This window comes from Taeniopygia guttata, chromosome 2 (genome assembly GCF_048771995.1).
Source record: "Taeniopygia guttata chromosome 2, bTaeGut7.mat, whole genome shotgun sequence".
NCBI lineage: Eukaryota > Metazoa > Chordata > Aves > Passeriformes > Estrildidae > Taeniopygia > Taeniopygia guttata.
The window spans coordinates 122833674-122849754 of record NC_133026.1 but is presented as its reverse complement, the minus strand read 5'-3'; the positions used below and the strand labels follow the sequence as shown (position 1 = coordinate 122849754).

Here is a 16081-nt window from a genome sequence, read left to right as displayed (position 1 = left end):
CCTTTCCTTCTTCTGATCCCAAATTTATCTGTGCACATGAATTCCTCACATAATATGTGCTAATGTGAGAATTATGCATGAAGTTTTTGTCTGCTGTTTGAGCAGTATCCTCTAGCTGGGAATAAAGTGAGTCTAATAAACCCTTCTGCAAAATGTGGTGGTGTGCAGCTGTGACTAGCACAGCACAGCAGACATGTTTACATAATTATAGGGAGCTTTCCTTCTTGCTTAAGAAGATTTGAAATTTTTGTTTGCTTGTACTCAGAACACTGTCAGATCTGCAGCATGGATTGGCTGACTTCATTGGCCAACATGTTAGAGTATAGCAAGCATAAAACCAAATCTTCTCTGCCAAAAAAAGATGGAGACATGTCATTACACCTGGTGTCTTGATGATGTTCTGCAGAAAGCACCAGCCACAGCATCATGGGATTGCAACTACTGATTCAGATACAAGAAAAAAGGGAAGAAGCAACAGAGCTCATCTGACAAAGAAACAGAATGGTATTGACTAATTAATACCAGTGCACACATCTCCTGCCATGAGCATGTTATTAGGGTGTTTGACAGTGACACTTGCTGAAATTTCATAGACTAGACTGCAGGAGCAGGTGCAAAAAAGATCTTGGTGAAAGGATGGGAATTCCAATGAGATTGATTGATTGATTGACTGAATATGCAATAAGCTGTGCTATTCCTGCTAATAAAAAAAAGAAAGTTAAACCAGGGAGGTGGGGGGAAGGCATAAAAAGCAATGTCTTGAAACATTCTGCAACAAATTACAGGAATTGAAAGAAGCAAAAAGTTACACACGAGTTGGTCCAAGATAAATGAAAAGGTGCATTTTTCTGTAAGTTCTGTGAAAAAGAAAAATTGGCATTTGTATACATTATTTATTTGCATCTAACAGAAGATGCCAACAAGTTAGTTTTAAATTCTTTGTTTAGTCAATGTATTATTCAGTCTGGGTTTATGTTATGTGCTGGTGGTATTTTAATTTTATTGTAATGTGCTTGTAACATCACTGGAGCTCCCAGGGTTCACATAAAGAAGAGAAAAACTGGCTTTTCCTTTTCTTCAGTATTTGGTTACTCCCACCTCTGTGCTAAACTAGATCAAAAGAAGACAGTTGTTGTAACCTCTTTAATGAGATTTATAGTCACTGAAGCATATGGTTTTCTTCTGGATAAACCTTCTTCCTTACTCAGCCATTTCACTTATCGACTTTTAACAGCTTTTCCCAATCTTCTGAAATGAGAGTCTGCTGCATGTTAAAAAAGGCCTGTGCACTTTAATATTCAATGAAAATTTTCAAATATAGAATGCAGTTTTAACCGTGTTTTTAAGAAAAATATCACACTTCTATATTAAGGAAGGATCTGTGCTGAATTTTGTTTCGGGATTTGAAATGAATACAGATCATTCCTTTTTAAGTACAGCATAATGTTGCTGAACCGCGACCTTTCAAGTGTTTGCTATTCTACTTTTACCAAGCCATAGGGTCTTTGGATCTGTTTACTCCTTAGAAAGTTTTGAATTTCCTACTAGGTTTCTTGTTCTTAGTTCCTTGAATGGGAAGAAGGGGAGCAGAGAGAAGGAATGGTATCTTCATTATAAACCTTCATTCTGACAGTCCTTGTAAATCATTAAGATGACTATATTTAAATTAAACAGATATTTAAATTTCAGAGTTTGTAAAAAAATATAGAAGGAATTCTATTATTTCTCAGTAAATATGATTAACATTTGGCACAGAAAGTAAAGAAAATCTTCCTGCATTAAATAAGTTTATTGGATAAGAGATGCAGAAGGGAAGATGGCATCTTTGTGAAAGTATCACCAAATTATCAGCACAAAAATTAAAACAACAAAATTTTTGTGGTTAACCTACATTTTGCTTTCAATTGCAGCACACATGCAACAGGAGGAAGCTCATGTTGAGTAAGGCGGAACACAGGAAAAGTCAAAAGCTGGGATCATCCATTAAGACAATTTCAGGGAGCAATAGAGATAATACTTATTCATGGGAAGAAGTGAAACTGGGCACATGGGAAGGGTGACAACAGTGACCCTTTGAGATGTTTCTTCCTGCGCTGGATTCAAGAGCCTCATGAATTTTATTCCAGAACACTGGCATTGACGGGGCAAAAGAAGCTTTCATAAATGTAGATCCATTTTTTCCCCCGTTATCATCAGAAAGTTTCTATCTTAGAGAACATAATTTCATGTACTTCAGAAGACAATCAAAACAATTCTATGGAACAAAGCTTTGGAAAACATCTCATGTATCATTTTGGAATGTGGCAATAAATTCTGAGGAAGAGTATCTGAGTGGCGCTCTATTTCCCAGTGGTGAAGGTCTTAAATATTAATGGCTACACTGCAGTTTGTGATTGATATTTAACAGCAGAGGACATGCTCTTGAAACTGTAAGTTAGTCATCTGAGCTTTCGGTTATTGTGAGTCATATTTTCAATGGTCAGTTATTTCTTTGAGGAATGTGCTATCAAGCTTTTGTTTTTCTATGGCACTGTCTCAGGTATCCTGGACATCTATTAGAGTTTCATTTTATTCAAGAATTGGTAAACTGGTATCTTACCAGGGAATACTTTCAGAGTCTAGTTGGAAATCTCAATAAAATCCTTGCTGTTGTTTTTTCTTTCCTCACCATGCACAATTCTTTTTAAGAGAACAGTTATAATGTCACAAGTCTGCTGATTTAATTTGAGATCAGACAGTTAGCTTGTCATTTAAGTGTTGTAAAATTGCCAACCAGGATAAAAAGATTCTTCCTTAATTTGACAGGAAATAATCTTGTAGTAAATCATCTTTATATTTGGGTTTTGGGGAAGATTGCATAGTAATCTGTCAACTCTTTGCAGTTAACTCTTTTTTACCACACTATGAAATTTGGACCTTGATTCAGTTTATGCTACAGAGTTTCACAAACTTTTAAGGATGTTGCTTGGCATCCTGCTAAATTTGTGGTGAATTGAAATTAATACTGTGAATGCCCTGTGTGCCACGAAACAGTATTTTTTCCTCGTGGTTTTACATTCTAACTAATGTGGCAGGTATCTAGCACCCATAAGATTGGTTGGGTTTTGTTTTGGTTTTTTTTGTTTTTTTTTTTCCTAGCATAGGAAGTAATGAAAAATGTGACCAGGGTGACTGTAGGTCTCACTTGGATATTATTTTTGTTAATTTGCCCATGGAAGCCCAGTAGAGTCTGTTGCAGAGATCGTATGCTCTTACCAAAGCACATTCAATGGGACAGGAAAACCGTGTCAAAGTGAAAACGCATGACAAACTTGAATATATGGAAATTTTAAGGAGTGAAAAAAAATCAATCTTACATCTATATAATGTCTTCCTGCTTTTGTAGCTGTCTTATCCTTTCAAAGCAATGGAAAATGTCTTGAGCTCTGCTTCTGTTCATCATTTATTTTTCCACTTTCTTCATTTGATACCCCTTTCATTCCTTTTTCTTCCACCTGTGGATCTGTTTCAGACCGTCTCACCAGAGGAGCCAAAGTGGAGGTCTGCTGCCTCACAGGCTGGGGTAGAGGCTGGAATAGGCTCCCTGCTGAAGGAAGGGGATGTTTCTCTCCCATTTTCTTTCCCTCCCTGTGTTTTTCACAGCCACAGAGCTTATATTTACCTGCAAACATGTCTTCAGTCAGGTCTGCATGCTCATTTTTGCAGCTGAGAGAACTGCAAGTTTTTGTTGTCAGAGAACCCCTGCTGAGCAGCACCCCTCCCCAGGGATCACCACTGACCAGACAGCTTTCCTCCCTGCAGGGAGATGAGATTAGCTCAGTGGGGTAGAGCTAATAGCACTCAAGGTTTGTGAATTCAATGCCCATTTACTTAACATTGGACTTGATGGTCCTTATGGGTCCCTTGCAACGCAGAATATGTTGTGAATGCACTTCTCGGTACCTGATTTCAGTGTTCTGTCAAAAAAGCTTTTTGAGGTAATTTTGCTTCCTATGAAAAAAATATTCTAAATTACTATTTCCTCCCAGAAAACTTCACTTTCTGCTCTGCAAATTTCACAGCAAAGCCTGTATTTACCAAGAGCTTCCATCTGCCCTATTCTCAGGCTTCAAGCATTAAATCCCACCATGCATCCAGTCTTCACAAGAGCCAGGACTACACCCCTCCTCTCCTGCCCTGCATGTATTCTGTAGGTTCCTGGCTGCCTGCCTTCCCTGCCTTCCCTGGCACATCCTCCACAATTGTCTGGTCCCTCCAGGAGTGGTTGGAAATAAATTTCCAGCAGAGGACCTGCCTTCTCTCAGTGCAGCCTGGGTGTGGTCTGATTCTGCTCCTCACTTACTGTATTCCTCAGGGAAGTTTGGGTGAGTTTATCATGCTTTAATAACACACCTAGTCTTCGGTGTGAAGAAATGAGCACTGTGCAATATCTGCAAGGGATTTTAAGACAGAATTGCTTTGAAAAACCTCTAATGGATAATTTCCTAGATGCTATAATGCACTGTGCCCCCAAAGAAGGAGAAAAATCACCCTCTGAAATCTAGTTTTCTTAAAAAAAAATATTATTAAGGTGAGCTCTGACTGGTTTCCATGGCTACTATCTACTGTACATCAGCGTTCACTGTGATCAGCATTTTAAATGGTCGAGGGTGAGTCCTGAGTACATAGATTCACACCTGTGAAATATCGTGTGTCACATTACAGAAGCCGTTTCAGCTACTGATTGTGACATTGATATTTTCTGGCATAAAATACTGAATATTAAGTCAAAATAATATTTTACTTGCAATGCAGTGCAGTTAGCTGAATGCTGAAGTTGGAAGAAAAATCCACATTTGCTCCTGCCTTTCTTCTCAGAATAGAGAAGATTTTTTTTCTAAAATCTTCTAGAAAAGAAGCTGTTTTCTACAGATACAGCTGGCTACTATGATCTGTGCTCAGAGAAAGGTGCTGTAGTACAGTTTTCTTACGAAGTTAAAATACATATTCTCTCATGTGTTAATTAAAATGCAAACATTCTGATCATAGTGGTTGAATCAATCCCAGTGATCTTTTTTCACAAAGTTCTGTGAAGAATAATATATTCTAAGGACTGCTGTCAGTACCTAAATATTACAGATTTTGCCATAATGCACCTCTTCTCTTGGTGAGACACTGATTTCTTTATTTCTTAGAGTCCAAAATTTTAAAAGCCTTAAACCTTTTTTTTCCCATTGGCTAATATTTTGAAATTAAAGTGAGGATGGCAGTTCCTGAAATTTTCTAGCTGCCTGCTGAAGGATGCAGTCCAGCAGGTTAAATGGACAACAGGCTGCCTTCTCCTCAACTAAATGCTGTCTGAGTAGTTGGTGCACCTAATCAGTCCTGATACAATCCTCAGGATTAATAAGAGGAATTCAAGTTAGTCATTTTGCAGATGTTCACAATTGTACCTCTTCATAATTAGAAAAAGGATATATTTTCACCCCAGTGTTACTGTCTGTCCAGTTTTGAGGATGTCTCTAGTGAACCTCTGGTATTTTACTGTTCTCACCAAAGCAGAATGAAGAATCTTCTCAATGCTCACTGCTTATTCTAAGTATTTGATCATTATAAATCTACGGAATCTTCATTACAACAGGACCAAGTATAATAAATTTACTAAAATTCATAGAGATGTCTAAGGCTACTGCCAGGGATGTATTTGGTATTGGTTAAGCATTAATAAGAAAATGATTTAGATGAAATGCTGAACAGTAATGAACTATATTAGGCAAATCAGATGTTAATGTTAACAGCAGGGTTTTTTTATATTAATATCTGCAATAACCTGCCTCATTTCTTTTTCAACCATGAAGATATTTCCCATCATGAAAACATCACATTTACATTGCTTTGACCTTTCTATATCAATTAGTTTCCCCCCTTTTTCTCTTATTAAGTTGTATGTAATGCTTCCAGTTTGTCAGAAAATGGAGGTCAATGTCATCTTAAATGGCTTTCAAAAGCTTTTACCAGTGATTGTGTGGACACACAGGGCATTCTTAGAAGATGCTAATCTTCAGCTTTTGATATCCCAATACTATTAATCTCCCTTTGCACTCAGTCATGAGTTGAATAAAGAAATACATTTAAATAATCCTCTTTTCTACTGTATACTAAATTCCTCACTCCTGAAGTTTATTAGTGGTATGCAACACACAACTCATTCCATACACAAAAGAACAAGAATTTGTTGAACCTATCCAGTAAGCAAATTATAAAATTAGTAATTATGTTAATGACATCCAATAGAAGGCAGCTCCAAATACTTAAAATCAGATCTCTCTGAAAATGAGTAAAATGGGATAAAAGAAGATAGAGATTTAAAGCATAACCAACACCTTACTCCTGAGGGCCCCAAGCAGAGGGTAAGGCTTGTGTGTTCTGTTCCTTCTACCCCCACACTGGTTGACTTGAACTTCTACTCAGCATTAGTGCTGCAAGAAGCTGCAGGGGCTGTATTACTTCTGTTTCTCTGTCTCACTAATACATTGCAGAATTTGAGAGGAAAAGGGAGCAAATAAATGTTAGTTACATGCCTAAGGGAAACCTCATATGAGAGGTTGTATTGCTTGTCACCACCTTCTCCCATTTCATTCATGAGAAAGAAGTCTTCTTGAATAAGAAACCCCATCTTCCTGAGAAAAAATTATCATCTCTAAACTCTTGGAGTGGAAATAAGATGGTTTGATAAAAAAATCACAGGGATCACTTGAGGGCTACAAGCTGTCAAATGTAACAACTGTGAGTGAACATGTTTGCCCAGAGCTTGTAAACCCTTGGTAGAAGCTTTAGGTCTTATTTACCATACGGTTCCAGGCAGTTGCTGTCCATCCAGGCCAGCATTTTTGACAGGCAGCCAGATAAGCTCATGCTTCCTCTCTGAGAGGTTTGGAGCTGAATGCTAAGCAGTGAGCCTCATCACTCCAAGTGCATTTGACACCATCCCCCATGAAATTGTGAAGTTTGGAGTAAGAATACAGGAGTAGACAGGGATGTGGAGAGCAGCTCAGCTAATTGCTGTGATCAAGAAACAATCTATTCACTTGCAGGGACAGCTACAGAGTCTGACACAGTAGTGGAGGTGGGAAACTGTCTTTATTTTAATAGAGACACACTAACAGTGCTTGACTCTGGAAGGGTGGCAGGTGTCTGTGAATGAAGTTTTTGTAGGAGCCAGACCTACGTGCGACCTAGACTTCTTTGTTACAACGGATTTGTCTATCTGCACAAGCAGCTGTGTGTCTTGCCCAACCTACTGGTGTGTCCACAGGTTACACCGTTACTATTTGCTTAATAGATTGTGTCTAGAAACAGGGTCCATAGCTACTAAAATTAATCTCACTTGGTGTTACATGTCTACCATATATGCAGTGGTGCCTAGATTACACATCAGAGACAAGCCTGCCATTTCTTGCTCCACTGTCTTAGATAAAAACCTAGTATACTCCAAAGTTATGATAGATTTTTATCCTTCTACAAGTAAATAATACTACTTAGATACGTGTCAGATAACAGGCTATGAAAATATATATTAAAAATACATAAGAACTTACAACCACTTTGGAAAATGAACCACTTTTCTCACCTATACTAACCCCAAGTTAAAAAAAGAAAAGTAAAATGGAAAAATTCTCAGCAATAAGAGACACATCCTATTGGTAGTCTTTAAAACTTGTACATGTTTCTCAGATATTTGTAACAACCTTTTTTATAACATAAATAAGTCACTAGAAAAATTAAAACAAACCCAACAGCGTGTAAACACCTTTTAGATGCCAGAAGGGATTAATGGGAATTCAGTATATTAACGGGATAATAAGTAATGTACATAAATGAATTGTATAATACAGGCACACATGTATACACATGGATCTATATATAACAGCTATGCAGAAGTCAGCAAGTTTCAGGGGAAGTAGAATTTTTAATATTTCTGTTATTAGTTACATGAGATAGCCCACAGAAAGCTGAAGACCTGGTAGCTAATAGCAGGGTCCCCCTCGAGTTTGCCAGACTTTAGGTTAGGATCCAAAGTATTGCACTGCTGCCCTTTTCCATAAATGTTTTCTGAGCAGTGATTCAGGCAGGACATTTGACCAACACATTCAAGAAGAAAGAGATAAAAATCTGTCAATGCAAGGCCAAGCAGAGGAATTCACTATTTTAGTAGTGTTATCAAACCAGAACGTAATATTGTTAATGCATCCAACTAGGTTTTATCACATTTGATGACAATAATTTGCTTTCAATAGACTTAATGGCCTGAAGCATTATGCTATTATCATGTCAATGCTGTATGAAGAAGGAGTGTTAGTTTGAGTACTAGCAGCACCTTGGTTAGAAGAAAATCATGTCATATGCTGTAGAAAATTATGTAACGTTGTTACTTACAAGGGCATAAGAAAAAAGAACTTTGGTGCTCTCTTAAGAGCCATTTCCTAATTCATGGTCTATTACATACTAACACTAAATATCAGAGTCAGTGGGAGATTAGTTTTGAAATGGGAAAGAATGAGAATTTATTTTAGATTAAGAAGAAATGCTATAGCAAGACTGAAGGCAGGTCCTCTAGAACTTGCTGACATCTTTTTAAAAATACAAGTTTGGATATTTTATTTTTTAAACAAAATTGGCTCTTTTCTTTCTTAACTTTGTATTTCAATCAGAAGAATCTAGTTAACCATAAGATATTCAGCATGATTTGGGCTAAAGATACAAATTTGTGCTTATGAACCAGATCCTATTGGGCACACCCTCATGATGTCAACATCAAAGAACTTTGTGTGCACAGAAACAGTGTGAGCTGCTGGCTGCCTTGCAGGGAACCACTACATCTTTTACAAACCTAATTTCTGTATTAGGGTCTGGGGATTTCAGTGGGGGATGTTGTTAGTATGGACTTCCTAATAGAAAGGACTGGATGCAGGGCTAGGTGTGGCATTCCCTCCCAATGGTTAGAACAACAAAACCGCAGAAAGCAGCATTTCCTATAATGAGACTAGAGTATGTGACCCATAGGGTGACGCTGACAGGGAGGGAGCTACTGTCCCCATAGCTCTTCTGATAAATTTCTTCCTGCTCACATAAGTACCTTGTCCTTATGCCACATTTCCTTCCCTCAGGTCACTGTGGTATCTGTTGTGCAGCTCGGTATCAGGCATCTGGTGTCTGACTACAGCAATCATTTCAATTTCCAAGGCTACTGCTAGACAGTTTCTGCCAGTGTTGAGTATGTATAGGAAAGATGCCAAGAGCTTAATCATCTCACATACGTTCTAAATTATGGATTTTTATATAGATGTAAAATCAACAGGGCTTTATTTAGGTGTGTGGGTTTTGTTCACTTCTAATGGTGACTTTTAAACTTCAGATAGAGAATTTTCTATATTTAATCTGGAAAACTATCATCTCTTCACCTTCTTCCCACTATTGTCAGAGAAGTGGGTTGGAAAGCTTTCATACCATTTGATAACTCTTCCAATCTGTGAGGCTTCATGGCATCACCTTTCTCGAAATACATATTCCCTGGGAATCTGTTGGGACAGGACTCAGGTGTTCCATCTCCTTCAATTATATCATTTGATCGAGCATGTTTGCTCTCTGCCTGCAGCAGCTGAGGTGTCTGCAGGCCCACCTTCCCCTGAGACAGCTGAGCTGCTGAGGATGCTGCCTCCGGGCACATGGGCTGATGTGTGGGAGCGCGGCTCCATGTCCTTAGTGCAGGTGCTTGCCAGTGTGCTGGGGCTGCAGCACCACCCGAGCACACCCACTGTAGAACTCTCTTGAAGAGCTGGATGTTAAAAACCTCCCACTGTGTAAGCACAGAGATGAACATCGAATCAGCCAGCTCAGGACTTATAACCTGCTCTCCTCGCTCCTCTTGGACTGGGACTGGGCATTTCCCACAGCGCCCCACTGGGCTAAGTAAACACTTTCTTTGTAACAGCATTCTCTGTATGTACACACAGTATTTTTATACATATGCTTTCTATTTTTTAACCTGTATAAAAATATTCAGAATATACTGGTCTACCTTTCAATCTGATTTTGATGATTTTCAGTTAAACCTGTAGCATGATGCATTTTAAGTGTAAATTATCTTGAAATAATGAGAGAATTAAAATGAATGAGGAAAAGTATACTTCAATTATTTTTGTGGACATCTTAAATCTCCTGCGATTGCATTAAGTTCAGAGAAAATAAGCTCTCTGCCTCCAACGTCAAGTAATTTGCCATACTAGAGTGATGGAAATATTCCCAAAGGAAGCTGCTGCTCTGGAGAAAGAAAACAGCATTAGGCATTTAAAGCTTCAATGGTTAAAACGTTTACTTCATAAATATTAAAGCCAAGCCAAAGCTTCTAACTCTTCCACTCCTGTAAAGGATGGTGTTCAATCACAGCGGAGCAGAGAGGGTGTCAGTGAAGATGCTGGCAAGGATCGATGTAGTTCCCTAGCAACAGGGCTCTGTGTCTGGGGTTCCTGCATCCGCAGGGACCCTCCTGACCCACTAAATCAAGGCAGCAGCTTTGCCTCTGCTGCCATTATGCTTTCTTGGAACAAACATTTGCACTGCTCTTATTTCTCAGATCAACCCAGAGATAAGAGAAACAAGTAGCAGTGGGGTGGGAGGGAGAGAATTATATTGCCCCTTTAAAAAGGCAGCTGTGTTGTCTGTCAGGATAATCCTTTAAAGAAAGGTAGCTTTATGAGGGGGAAGGAACCTCAAATGCACTGATAAAATTATTGCTTTCTAATGTCAAGTAATGGACCTGATGTTTTATTACAGAGCAATCTCAGTCTGTAGCCATGGAGTGTAGCTTCTGAGCAGAGGTGATATTAACTGTGTTCACAGGGCTGCATAATTGCTATGGGAAAAGCAGGCACTGAAAAGCATACATGGCTTCTTTGTTTTGCCATTCTTTTAACACTGTTGAACTTTGTAAGTTAATTGTGGGTGGCAGCACAAAAATAATTCAGTTTGCCATTATGGAAAAGCATTTTTAAGATTCTTCCATTCTACATGAGAAAGCATTGACTCAGTATGCATGTGCTTTTTTTCTCCCTGTGCCACTCAGAGCCAATATGGTTCCAAACAAATCTGTTTTGGTTTCAAATTCAGTTGTCTAACCAAAAAATACAACAGGACAGGAGACACAGACAGATAAAAGTCAATTAAGATTAAATCTAAAGGTTTACTGAGACAATTTTTTAAACTGGCAGTGGCAGAACAAAATAGAAAACATTTTGTATCAGGATAAGAAGCACATTTTACTACAGTTATAGGAGCATGTGTTATGTATCAACCTTGATGCTGCTGACAGATTTAATGTGATTTATTGACAAATTTTAATATAATTTTTCTATAAATATAGTATTGTGAGCGTATGTCCTATGTAATTTCTCTCTCTCATTTTCTTTCTTCTCTTTAGAGAAACCCCCAAGTCTCCCAGTGTTGTGTAAGACATGTGGATGGTCTGTCTGAGCCCTACATGACACAGCTGGGCCCACCAGAGACAGGTACTGGATTGCAAAAAGAGCCAATTTCAGCAGCAAGGCTTCTTGCCACTAAACCTCTATTTTGAAATACCATGGGCTCTTTGTAAGCCGAGATTCATTCTTGTCCTTGTCTTAGATTTTTCTTTGTTACAAAATACATTGAAAATGCAAGAAGATACTGGAATCATTTACTGTTTCCTCTGAATGGTTAAAGATCATCTTAAGCCAATTGGTTTTAGTTGCCTTCATAATTGTAATTAAAACCAGGCATATAGCTTAAAGGTTTTTAAGAATCTGGAGGAAAATGTACCATCTGCTCTAGATATAGCAAGAATTGACTATTGCCTACCTCAGAACAGATAACTAATAATTACATGGGTCTCTAGTTTCTCCTATATTGAAATAAATTCAATGCACTAATTTAAAAGCAAATAGACTGAAGGTTTTAGAATCATTGTTGATGTTTTTTCTCTATTATATCTAGGTTAATTGACTTGTACAAATGTAACTCAGAGTTGAATTGAGTGCTCAGTTCCAAAGTAAGAAAAATCTTTCATTTTCTGAAGGATATAGCCATAGGCCATTTATTTCAAAAGGAAATCTCAGGCCACCAACCCAAGAGAGTAAATGAGGGCAAACAGAAGTTGAGACAAAGATGAAAATTCAATGAATTCTATATTTAATTTAAAAAAATATTAGTACTATCATAGGCTAGACTATTTGTACTACCTCCTCTTTATTATTTTTTTTTTTAATTTTCATTGACTAGTTGTCAATATCCAAACTCCATCTGAGTAGTCTAGGGTGCATGCACTTCACATTTATCACTTCACTGTGTTAGCAGGCCAGCCCTCCTATTCTGAGAGAGATGAAGGCCAAAGCAGTATTTCTCAATAACCTTCCTGTGTCCATTAAGCACTTCAGGACATGGCAGGATTACACTATTGTGAATCCCTGGATGAACATCGTTCCACAGCAATTCCCCTCTGTTATCTGAGGAGAAGGGTTTTACATTTTGGATTTTACCTACAGGAAGATTTTTGACAGAGGACAAATATGGTCATACTATCTGACTGCTGCTGATATAAAGTAAAGCTCTGACCTGTCTCCATCACCTGTGCAGAAAATTACTCCACAATGAAACCTAACAATATCCTAGAAGTTTATAGGTTTTTCCTTGACCTGAGGAAAAATTTGGTCAACTTCTGACTTTGGTCAACTCTATACCTTAGCAAAGGGGCCTGCCAGAAGCAATGGGTTTTTTCAGAGTTCACCAGGTTTTATATAATCACCCCAAAGAAGTTCTGCCACCTAATAGAGACAAAAGCAGGCTTGGCATTGTTACAGCCTGTGGTGAGGGGAAAATGCCTGTTCCTCCACCTTCTATCAGACTGGTGAAACAAGGGAAACAAAAAAACACCTTTCCTCCACTGCAGTCCTGCCCCAGCCAGTCTTAGCTGGACACCTGTACTCAATTATGGGTGATGGCTCCTTACCAAGACTCTGCTCAATACACAGGCAGCAGCTATGACCAAAAATGGAAAGGAAGGCCATTTTTATATAACTTTATCTGAAAAATAGAAGTACCCTGGGATAGGGCAAGTCTCTTTTTGACAAGCAAATGTCTTGACTGATCCACTGTGAAAGATGGAAAACCTCCCATGCTTCCAAAAATATACAAGAGTAATTGAACAATTTGGGCTCACTGAGGTGTGGAGGGCACAGCTAAGAAGTGCTGGCACAATTCTTCAGGGCTTGACAGCTCCTTGGGAAGAGTCTATTTTTTAGTGAGCTGCTCATTAATCAGGATTCTCTGTAATACTTGGGATAGCTCCAGGACCTTAATCAATTGTCTTTTCTCAGTAGGAAACTAAACAGTCTAGCAAAATGCAATGTTGGTGCTCACAAAAGGCCACCCCCTGGCACTGGGTTGTGTTTATGGGGTGTGAGACTCTTCTACGGTGCTATATGCAGTCAAACTACAGATTTGTTTAAAGATAGCAAACAGTCAATAGCAAAACCTTGGGCACATTCATGAGTAGTGGCAGCAGTTCTGGATGTAATTTACTAGGTCTCAAGGATTCTAATGATCTGGTAGTCCTAATTTTACCTTTTATCTCCCACCTTGGTGGCTGATTGAGAGAAATACAGGCTATTCTTTCAATTGAAAAGTAAATTTTTTGTCTTTGTGGTACTAATAAAATTCCACGCTCCTTAAACACTTAGTTAATTGTTTAGCAGTGATGGGTAGAATAATGGAAATGTGAAATATTTGCTGTGTTTCCAAAAAATATTTGGGATTGTTAAGTAGTACAGCCATGTGATATGTTAGTGTATTACATTGGGGTCAAATGTTTTTAGATAGATAATGAGAATGATTTAACTATGGGATATGAGCTGTGTTTCATCAAGGTGTTTGTTGACTTTTTCTGATTTGTCACCAAAGAGTTTATAAGATACTGTAAAGTCACTTTGTCCAAAACCATGTTGTAAATGTGGAACTGAGGTTCTTCCAAATGTATTGCAGTTTAGGGCAGTAAATTTTCTCGAACTATTGAATATTGAATAAATATGGACAAAGAAATAAATTAAATTTTTTTTGAGCTATGAAAGAGACTGTTGGAAAAAAATGCTTCACAAGTTTATCCAAAGTGACACCTTGATTGGATTTGAAGATGCTGATGGGTCCTTTCCAATTCAGAATATTCCATGGTTCTAGTGTCTTTAGGAGCAGTCAGGACTTTTGTTTTATGAGTCTAACATTTGTCACTATGCACAAAATAGCAAACTGCTGGCAATGGTTTGCTTTAGAAAGGTGGTTTTTAGTAATAACAACAACAATAATAATAATAATAACGATAATAATAATAATAACAGCAGCGACTACTTCACTTTCTAAGTTTCTTTTGACCTACGTTTATACTTTCTACTACACATTGTAGCGGTCAGAAAGGGACCAGCAAGAGTGGCAAAGATTAAATAAGCACTGTAAGATCTCAGTTCAGTCTGAGTCATCAGTATCTTTCTCTCTAAGTGTCAATACTGCCATTCCAGGCTTCTCAGTCAGACTCATTCCACTTCTTGCATATATTTATTTATTATTATCATCATATGTGTTATATATACGGAGTTGTAGAACAGCAATTGTTTCCAGAGATTCTCATTCTTTTCATTGTTCTGCATAGAACAATGTTTAAGACTATAAAATTTAATTAATCAATATGGTAATAAGAGGCTTCTAGTGCAAACCCCTACAGATGACCTGAATTTACAATGCAGGACACCAAAACACGATTAATATCCTGCTGATTTGCTGTAATTCTACCATCATCTAGAAGAAGCAGTGCTGATAAGACAGAAGAAGAGTTAAAGGACATCACTAATTTCATACGTGATCTGGTATTACCTTTTAAGTATTTGGCATTTCAAAGAAAGAATTGTAAATGAAAACACAGATTGAGGCCAGTACTTTTCATAGTCACATTATAAAAAATCCTCCCCTTTCACTATCTATAAGAATTATTTCACACCTTTGCCCTGAAAGTGATAATTCAGACCTTTTGGCATTAGTCACTAATCAATAAATTATGTGGTTGGAATAGTATTGGAATCTTATGACTGTGGTACATAAAAATACAGGAAAAAATGTCCTTCCATTCTCTTTTTTTTTATGCTCTGAGTGCAGTTAATCTTAATGTTTTTTCTCATGACTGTCATCCTATATTCATCTGTACTCTTGAATCTATGGCTAAAGTCCAGTTCAAATGTGTGGATTCCTGCAATGTGAGACTTCAGTGGGGCTGGAAACAGTGTCAAAGAGCAAAGAATCCTGAAGATTCTTATTTTAAGAAATCTTGATCTGTTAGGAAAAAAAAAAAATTTTTTTCTCTCATCTATTTTGCAATCAGCTAACATGCATTCCTCATACAATTACATGGACTGACTTAGAGATTTCACACCACACAACTTAAATAAATTTTTTATTTTAATTCCAGTGACTTCTAGAGGCATTGACTGAGGTGTGGTAATTTTAGGAAATGGACATTTTTCTTCTAAGAGACATATCCCAGCATTCTTAAAGACCTCCTATATAAGATCTTATACAGCCTAGTTACTCTTTGCCTCAGTACTCCTTGCTGCAGGGTTACAGGCTAAAACATACAAAGGAGAGGGTTATGTTAATTATTATTGTCTCTATTTTGCAAACTGCTTCCTGGGTTTGCCCAAACCTCAAGGAAGTCTGTGGCAGAGCCAAACCTATGGATTAAGCAGATTAATTTTCATAATTTCCTTTATAGCTTTTGACTGAAAATTGAGTTGCCTCAAAAAAAAAAAAAAAAAAAAAAAAAAGGAGAGGGCAGATACACAAATGTGTAAAGCAACCTTAGCAAAATTATTTTACTGGTGATGACAATGTGTAGATTTGTTTTCATATGTCAGTTGCAGTGATGGAAGTCAACCACATGGACTTTTACAACAGTTTAAACTACAAAGTGAGAAAAAAAGGGTGAGTCAGCTGTATAGCACTGAACTTTGACATTCCTTGTGTCTATCTTTAA

At 37.7% G+C, this 16081-nt stretch overlaps 2 long non-coding RNA genes across 3 annotated transcripts in view; both read left to right on the top strand.

Annotated features, from left to right (window-relative positions):
* The window catches only part of LOC115493931 (uncharacterized), a 113510-nt gene extending 111461 nt beyond the window's left edge, over window positions 1-2049 (top strand). The window contains exon 7 of the long non-coding RNA XR_012054203.1: window positions 1911-2049. This is a non-coding gene — a long non-coding RNA (uncharacterized lncRNA). The remainder of the gene's footprint in view (window positions 1-1910) is intronic.
* A 9405-nt stretch (window positions 2050-11454) lies between these two features.
* Window positions 11455-16081, top strand: part of LOC140682438 (uncharacterized) — a 45512-nt gene continuing 40885 nt past the window's right edge. For both annotated transcript variants that reach the window (XR_012054197.1, XR_012054198.1), the window contains exon 1: window positions 11455-11543. This is a non-coding gene — a long non-coding RNA (uncharacterized lncRNA). The remainder of the gene's footprint in view (window positions 11544-16081) is intronic.